At 42.1% G+C, this 8,588-nt stretch overlaps 1 pseudogene; it reads left to right on the top strand.

The window, feature by feature from the left end:
* The first annotated feature begins 6,838 nt into the window (after positions 1–6,838).
* LOC142434852 (calmodulin-like) lies at positions 6,839–7,291 on the top strand (annotated as a pseudogene).
* Positions 7,292–8,588: the final 1,297 nt, after the last annotated feature.

Genomic DNA, 8,588 nt, shown 5'->3' with positions numbered 1-8,588 from the left:
GCAGTGTGCATAGGAATTTGTTCATAGTTTTTTCAAATTATAGTCCAGCCCTCCAACGGGTCTAAGGGACAGTGAGGAGCCCTGGCCTACAGACACCCCCTCATCATTTTAATTGCCCTCGTCCTGTCCATACTCTCTCTTCTCTCCCTCCTTTTCGGGCCCTGGCTTCCCCACATCCAGTGTTTACAGTTGACTTTGAAAGTACATACTATCCGTCTTCACTGCATGTATCTCTCCCTTGTCTTGCTATTTCTTATGGCCACATTTTGAATGGGCCTTTTCTGTAGACTGGTGAAGTTTTAGTTTCCACAAAAGTCCAAAATGTGAGGACAAGAGAGAGTAAATGTCCATGGTTTAAAGAATGGCTACGAAACAGACCCTCATAACGCTTAACCAAAATGGACTAACTGGGCCAGCACGCGGCCTCACTGCTACCAGCCTGTTGAGAGAGAAGTCTAGATGTTTCTAAGTCCTTTGATTTTGTGCTTTCATTTAAGTAGGAGGTTCATAGCACGGAGAAGGAGACCTACTTGTAGATGGGTGTGTTTGGAGAAAACATAATTCAACACCTATTAGTGTCTTCCCATTTTTAATGCATTTAATAAACTGGCTGCATTTGTGGGAGCAAGCCCTGGGGAGAGCAATCTAGGTGGAAGTGGTTGGGAGAAGAGCTGACTGTGGCCAGTCTGGAGAAGACGTTTCCTGCTTTGGCAGCGTCTTGCGCTTTCCCTACTCGAGGACAAACCATTACCTAAGGTCAGGAGTCAGCTAAAGGGGTGTGATTGCAGTGCCAGGTGAGCTTACTTTTGAACAATGGCTAGAACACACATCTGAGAATTGCTGGGAGTTAACACGCGCAGCCCCGCAGAGGCTCGCGCAGAGTCCTTGAGCACCCTCGGGGACAGAGACTATCCTGGCTGTTTGATTAGAGTACAGGGTCAGGTGGGGCCTCGAGACAAAGGCGGCTACTTAGGACTCTGCAGCGTATCAGCTTCTTAGCTACATGGATGTGGATTAATCATAGGAATATATATATATATATATATGAAACCAAATGGCTCATCCAGAATTGAAGTGGAAGCCAAGCTATTTTTGAACTCAGAAAGTCAGGGTGCAGAGGAAATGGGGCAGTTTATTGCCTGTGGACTTCACACGTGGTGCTGATGACCAGATTTAGAGCAAGTAGGACAGGAAGTGGTCCCCAGGTGGCACATTGGTTACATGCTCGGCTGCTAATGGAAAGGTTGGTGGTTTGAACCCACCATTTTCTGTGTGGGAGAAAGAAGAGGCAGGTCTGCTTCCAGAAAGATGACGGTATCGCTAAATCTAATGAGGGAAATTCCGCTCTGTTCTTTTGCCTGTTGTGGATTGGAATAGGCAGGAAGCCAGGGGAGGGGCTGAGAGTCTCTGGGTGAAGCACTGGACGTGGTCCCAAATGACTCCTGGGATAATCCAAAGTGTCCGTGCAGAGACCAGCAGAGCAGGGCAAGAGCGGGTCTGGGCCTGGAAGGACATGTCATGAATACCCACAGTGTTTTCCTCAGCTGGCTGCATTACGCAACAGGCCTACTGCCTTTAATCTCCATTACACAATGCAACTACATTCTTGATATCTAATCAGGCATCTTATTGAAGCCCCACATGGGTAGGAGGGAGGGCAAGAAGAGTCCTCTTAAACAGACCACGGAAATCATTCAAAAAATCAAAATCAGTAAAATGAAAGCATTTTTATTTGTCACCCAAATATCCCATTCACTGCCCCTAGGTCTGATTAAAAGTCAGGGGAATTTTCTGTACAACCTCAAATGCAAGGTCTTAGCCACTTGTCCTGAGGATAAGACCCACATAAGTCTAAACTGTGCTTCCCCAGATCTGCCAATGGATTGGACACCAAGTGTTAAAGTCGGCATGGAAATTGCGCATTAAAGTAAGTGGTTTTGTTTTGTTTTTACCCATTGGAAATCAAGATGCTGTGGGGGAAGACTACTTCCTTTCCCACTCCTGGGCAGCAGGAGTTCGGTTCGTGGAAGACTGCCAGCTCTCTGGCCTCTTTCTCCTCCTTTCATGAAGAGAAGTGACCCAAAGTAATGGGTGAGGGGTTTGTGGGGTGGGGTGGAGGGGGGAGGGTTAACGTTTTATTGTGAATTGGGTGAAAGTTTACCGAGCAGACCATCAGTTTTCCATTCAACAATTCATACACATTCTGTTTCAGCTCCCTCGTTGCTATCCTCTTAGTGCAACACAGCTGAGTCCCTATCCTCCCCATGGACCGGCCTCCACTCCTCCTTCTCGCCCCACCCTTCAGAACGTTGTCCCAGGGCAAATGTTGCCCCCTTGATCTCAAGTGATAGATTTGTGTAAGGCCAATGCTGTCCCTCACAACAATTTAAAAATTATTCAAGATCCATACATCTGTTTGTTCTAAACAAATGAAATCAACATTATTTAAATCGTATCCTTTATTTTTTAAAAATCTTACTTCAGAGCCAAATACACGTATGAAAACGGCTTCATGTGACTGCAGAGCAGCAGTGTGTCACCCCCAGGTCTAAGGTATGCATCCTCCATTCCTGTTATTGTTTACTGTTGTCCTTACCGACCTACCTACAGTTTGGCTGACATACAGCAACAGTCTCTATCTGAGCAGCAAGCCTGGTCTCTTTAATGATTTTGGGTTTTGTCACACCTTTTCCCCCCACTCTATCTAAGGCCTTCTGATATTATCCATTTCAGATTAGCTGGTAGTGGTACCAGGCACCATCTAGTTCGTCTAGTTGTAGAGACTGATGTTCACAAAGTCATGAATCCACTGGAGCAATTGTTTCCATTTGTCTTGAAATTTGATACTTTCCTCTTGAGAGGAAGAAACTACTAGTTGCACCTTAGATGGCCTGGCCGAGCACAAACTCTTAAGTCCCCAGTCACACACTATGCACCTCAGTAGACTGAGTAACATTGTCTTTGTAGACTATGGGATGCCAATTGAATTAAGTATCCTCCAAAACCATGCTCCTGATTCCCTAGACTCAGCAACTCATTCCCTCAAGGTATTTGATTATATCTAAGAAGCTTTCATAACTTTGCCCCATGTACGCTCCACCACATTCATAGCTCTGTTTGAATTAAAGGTAGACACTTAATGGGTGAGTTTTTGCAAAGAACCGAAACCTGGGAGCGGGGTGGGAAGTGTCTGGCTTAGTTTCCTAGGAATACTATAAGCAAATACCACACAGATGGTTACCTGTGTTAGACCAGATTGACTATAGAAACAAATCCAAGGACACTCATATATGTATAAGAAAGAACTTTATATCAAAGAGTAATTGTATATTAAGAAAACATCACAGCACAGTCAAGATCAAGTCCATAAGTTCAATATTAGCCCACAAGTCGGATATAGCCCATAAAAGCACTCTTCAGACTCGCACAGTCACATGCAAGGATGCAGAAGGCAGGAAGATCACAGGCTGGTGGGGGTAAAGTCTTGTGGATACAATGGCAGTGAACGCATCTCCAGGGCTCTGGCCGGCGTCAGCATGGCTCCATGTGGCTTGTCAATAGGAAGGTGAAGCAGAGAGAGAGAGTGTGTGGCCCATTGCCTGAGAGAAAGTGAGGAAGTTCCCAGAATCCTCATGAGAAAGCCACTCCCACAAGGAGGCATCACCAGGCTGTGACCTGATTGACAGGCTAGACTCCACCATTGACCTATTTATCAAAGTGACATGAAATTATGTAATTGTCACAGTATCTTTGAGCAGAAATGTATTATTTCACAGACCTGTAGACCAGGAGTTCAAATTAGGCTCTTGGCCAAACAAGACGCAATCAGCAGTATCAACTATGTTTTATTTTCAATTATTTTCAACCCTGGTAGGAAGACTCAAGTTGGAATCACTTGTCCACAAACATTTGCTATCTTGGAATCTTCCTCATCTTTGTCGCATTAATAATTTTCTAATAAATGTATTTCTTGGTATTCTGTATTTAATGAGGGGAGGATCCCATCAGCTAACATTAAAAATTATGAATCATTAGCAGAATTATTGGGTAGGTGGGGAGGAAGATGAGGGGCACATGCCACACACACATACACACACACACACACAAAGAAAAGCTTTGTGTGACACACTCATTCTCTTTATGAGGGAAGACACTGCTTCCCAGATATCTTGTCACCATAAGAGAACAGTAACTGTGTCTCTAGGACCATGAACTAGCATAACTGATGTAATACAGCAGGGCCTAAGAATATTTGGTCACCATGGTAATTGGAGGCAGCCCCATTGTCCCTTATACAGGGTGAAATAATGTCCCCCCGAAATCCATGTCCACCCAAAGTATGAACTTTCTTGCAAATAGGGTCTTTGCAGATACAATCAAGTAAGGATGAGGTCAGACTGGAAGAGAGGGAATTCTAGATCTAGTGACTGGCATCCTGATAGGAGAGCGGAATTTGGGGAAGGCAGACACAGGGATAATACCCTGAGATAAGGGAGGCAGGTCTTGGAGTAATTCATTTACATGTACAAGCCAAGTAAAAAGAAAGATTGCTAGCAAGCACCAGGAACTAGGAAGGAACAGGAGAGATCTTTCCTTAGAGCAGTGGTTTTCAACCTTCCTAATGTCATGGCCCTTTAATACAGTTCCTCATGCTGTAGTGACCCCCAACCATAAAATTATTTTCATTGCTACCTCATCACTGTCATTTTGCTACTGTTCTGAATTAGGAAACCCCTTGAAAGGGTCGTTTGACCCCCAAAGGGGTCACGACCAACATATAGAGAACCACTGCCCTAGAGCCTTCATGAAAAGCATGTCCCTACCAACAGCTTGGTTTTAGATGGTTTGGCCTCCAGAACTGTTTTAAGCCATCACCTTTGCTGTGTTTTATTATGGCAGCCCTCCTATAACTTCAACTCCATAATTTTAAAAAGCATAGGTTCTTGGGGAAGTGTAGAACTCCAGTGGGTTGTAGAATGGGACCTTAAGCCAACCTCACTCAGTTTTAGAATGATAAGGAACCGTTGGTTGACATCAAAAAGCCCTGGTGGTGCAGTAGGGTGTGTGTTGACCTGCAAAGCACAAGGTCAGAAGTTCAAATTCACCAGCTGCTCCGTGGGAAAAAGATAAGGCTTTCCACTAGTGTAAAGAGTTACAGTCTTGGAAACACACAGGGTAGTTCTATTCTGTCCTATGGGGCTGCTATGAGTTGGAATCGATGCAATGGCAGTGAGCTGTGTTTTGTTTTGAGAGGTTGACATCTACAGTGTAAATATGATATTCTGTAAAATTATTCTCTCAAATTGAAGATTTTAAAAGGTTTTCTCATCATTTTTCATGAGTAGTGTCTAGAGGAACTACGTGTTTAAATAGCTTTCACAAAAATGATAACTAATGTGCTACTATTGTGATTCTACTCACATGATTTGACTTCCTGTGGGGATTTAATGACACTTTGTACTCTTTCAAGATCAGCCTGTTGTTGATTTCCACATGGAAAAGGGAGTATGAAATACAAAATCTGTGCTCTTGTTTGGCACACAGTAAGAAGTCATTTAATATGTGATGAATTTTATTTAATTAAGATTTAGATATTTATTACAGGACAAATCCAGCTCTCATTTCTCAGACTCTACTGTGTCTTGCATATTGCCACGAGGCTGAAATTATGTCACCAGTATTTCAATACCGCCATGGTAGACAAATTTGAGTAGAGCTTAGGAAAGGTTGGTCTACTTCTGAAGTCATGGAAAACCATTCACGAGGCATGGCATCACATTCATCATCAAAAAGGACATTTCCTGATCTGCCTTGAAATACAATTCTATGCCTAATAGGATTATATATAGATAGATATGTACAAGAAAGACCAGTTAATACAGTTATTATTCTAATTTACCCACCAACCACTGCAGATAGGGATGAAGAAATTGAAGAATACTCTCTACTTCTTCAGTCTGAAATGGATCAAACGTGGAATCAGTATTCATTGATTATTATTGGTGACCAGAATGCAAAAGTTGGAAGCAGGTAGGATCAGTAGTTGGAAATTATGGCCTGGGTGACAGAAATGATGCTGGATTTTGCCTGATAAAATTTTGCAAGACCAATGACTTCTTTAATATTTCTATTCAACAGCAAATGGCAGCTGTGCACATGGACCTAACCAGATGAAATATATAGGAATCAAATAGGCTATATCTGTGGGAAGCAATGATAGGGAAGTTCAATACAATCAGCCAAAGCGAGGCCACAGTCCAGCTGTGGAACATGCTATCAATTGCTCATATGTGAGTTCAAGTTGAGCCCGGAAAATAAAAAATAAATCTATGAGAGTCAAAATATTGCCTAAAGTATAACCCCTGTCAAATATAAAGAACGTCTCAGGAACAGGTTTTACTTCATTGAACACTAATGACAGAAGATTTGATGAACTGTGGGATGACATCAAGGACAAGCATCATACATGAAGAAAGCAAAAAGTCATTTAAAAGACAGGAAAGCAAGAACAAAATGGATGTAATGATGACTCTGAAGCTTGCCCCTGAATGTAGAGTAGCTAAAGTGAATGGAAGAAATGATGAAGTGACAGAGATGATTATGCAAAGATATAGACTGTGTGACTCATAACACATTAGAGATAACATTGAGAAAAATGGGAATTCCAGAACACGTAATTTTACTTATACTGAATCAGTACCTAGACCAAGATGCAGTCATTTGAAGAAAGCAAGGTGATACTGTTGCTTTTAAAATCAGAAAAGGGGATTAGTCTGAGTGGAGCTAGGGAGCCGAGTGGTTGTGCGAACCCGTCTCTGCGGCCAGTAGGGCTTGCAGCATGCCTGACTAACTGACTGAAGAGCAGATTGCAGAATTCAAGGAAGCTGTTTCACTATTTGACAAGGATGGTGATGAAGTATAACCACAAAGGAATTGGGAACCATCATGAGCACTCTTGGGCAGAAAGAATCCCACAGGAGCAGAATTGCAAGACATGATTAATGAAGTAGATGCTGATGGTGATGGTACAATCGACATCCAAGAATTTCTGACAATGATGGCAAGAAAAATGAAGGACACAGAGAGTGAAGAAGAAATTAGAGAAGTGTTCCATGCGCTCGATAAGGATGGTATGCTGTATATTAAAGCAGCAGAACTTCGTCACGTGATGACAAACCTTGGAGAGAAGTTAACAGATGAAGAGGTTGATGAAATGAACAGGGAAGCAGATATTGATGGTGATGGTCAGGTGAACTATGAAGAATTACTACAAATGATGACAGCAAAGTAGAGACATTGGACAGAATGTGTTAATTTTCTTGTACAAAATTGTTTATTTGCCTTTTCTTTGTTGATAACTTACCTGTAAAAGGTTTTCTCCAACTGTCAAAATAATATGATGTGCAGTAATTAAGACTTTATTCCTCCATGTTCTCTTCCCTTATCTTACTGTCATTGTCCTGAAACCTTATTTTGGGGTTGCATCTTTTCACCATGTTTATTCAATGTCTATGCTGAGCAAATGATCTGAGAAGCTAGACTACATGAAGAAGAATGTGGCATCAGGATCAGCGACTCATTAACAATCTGCCATATGCAGATGACCCAATCATGCTTGCTGAAAGGGAAGATGTCTGGAGGCTCTTATTGATGAAAATCGAAGACTATAGTCTTCAGTGTGGATTGCAACTCTATGCAAAGGCAACAAAACTCCTCACAACTGGACCAGTAGACAGGATCATGATAAATGGAGAAAAGATTGATGCTGTCAAGGCTTTTACTGTGCTGGGATTCACAAACTATTCTTATGGAAGCAGCAGTAAATAAATCAAATCCCATATTGCAGTGGAAACATCTGCCACAAAAGACCTCTTTAAAGTTTTTAAGAGAAAGGATGTTACTTTAAGGCTCAGCTGTAACTAACCCAAGCCATGGTATTTTCAATTGCCTCATATGCATGAGAAAGTTGTGCATTGAATAAGGAAAACCAAAGAGGAATCAATCTGACAGTACAATGGACTGCTACAAGATCAAACGAATCTCTCTTGAAAGAAGTATAGCTAGAATACTCCTTGGAAGTGACCAAGGTGAAATGTTTCCTCACATATGTCGCACATGTTTTCAGGAGGGAGCAGTCCCTTGAGAAGGACATGATGCTAGGTACAGGACAGGATCAGTGAAAATGAAGAAAATTTTCAATGAGATGGACTGACAGAGTGGCTGCAGCAATGTGCTCAAACACAGCAGTAATTTTCAGGATAGTACAGGATCAGGCAGTGTTTCATTCCATTGTACATAGGATCACTATGCATCAGAACCAGCTAGACACTATGCATCAGAACCAGCTAGAAGGCATCTAATACCAACAACATGACAACTGCTATAGAACTCACAAAAGCAGGGGCCAGAAAATGAGCATTTATATGGGAGAATAAGGCTGATGGTTTGTGGCGACCTCAAGTACCATCATTGTACAGATATGCATATAGTGAAAATTTCTATGGCATCTGTTGTCATTTTGTTGGCTTGGTTTGGGCAAGTTGGCTTTTGTAAGACTATTTTTCTTAGGAAGGGGCTGCAATTCAAGT

The sequence above is a fragment of the Tenrec ecaudatus genome, chromosome X, assembly GCF_050624435.1.
Source record: "Tenrec ecaudatus isolate mTenEca1 chromosome X, mTenEca1.hap1, whole genome shotgun sequence".
Lineage (NCBI taxonomy): Eukaryota > Metazoa > Chordata > Mammalia > Afrosoricida > Tenrecidae > Tenrec > Tenrec ecaudatus.
Note: the sequence above shows the minus strand (reverse complement) of the source record. Positions and strands in the feature narration are given on the sequence as shown.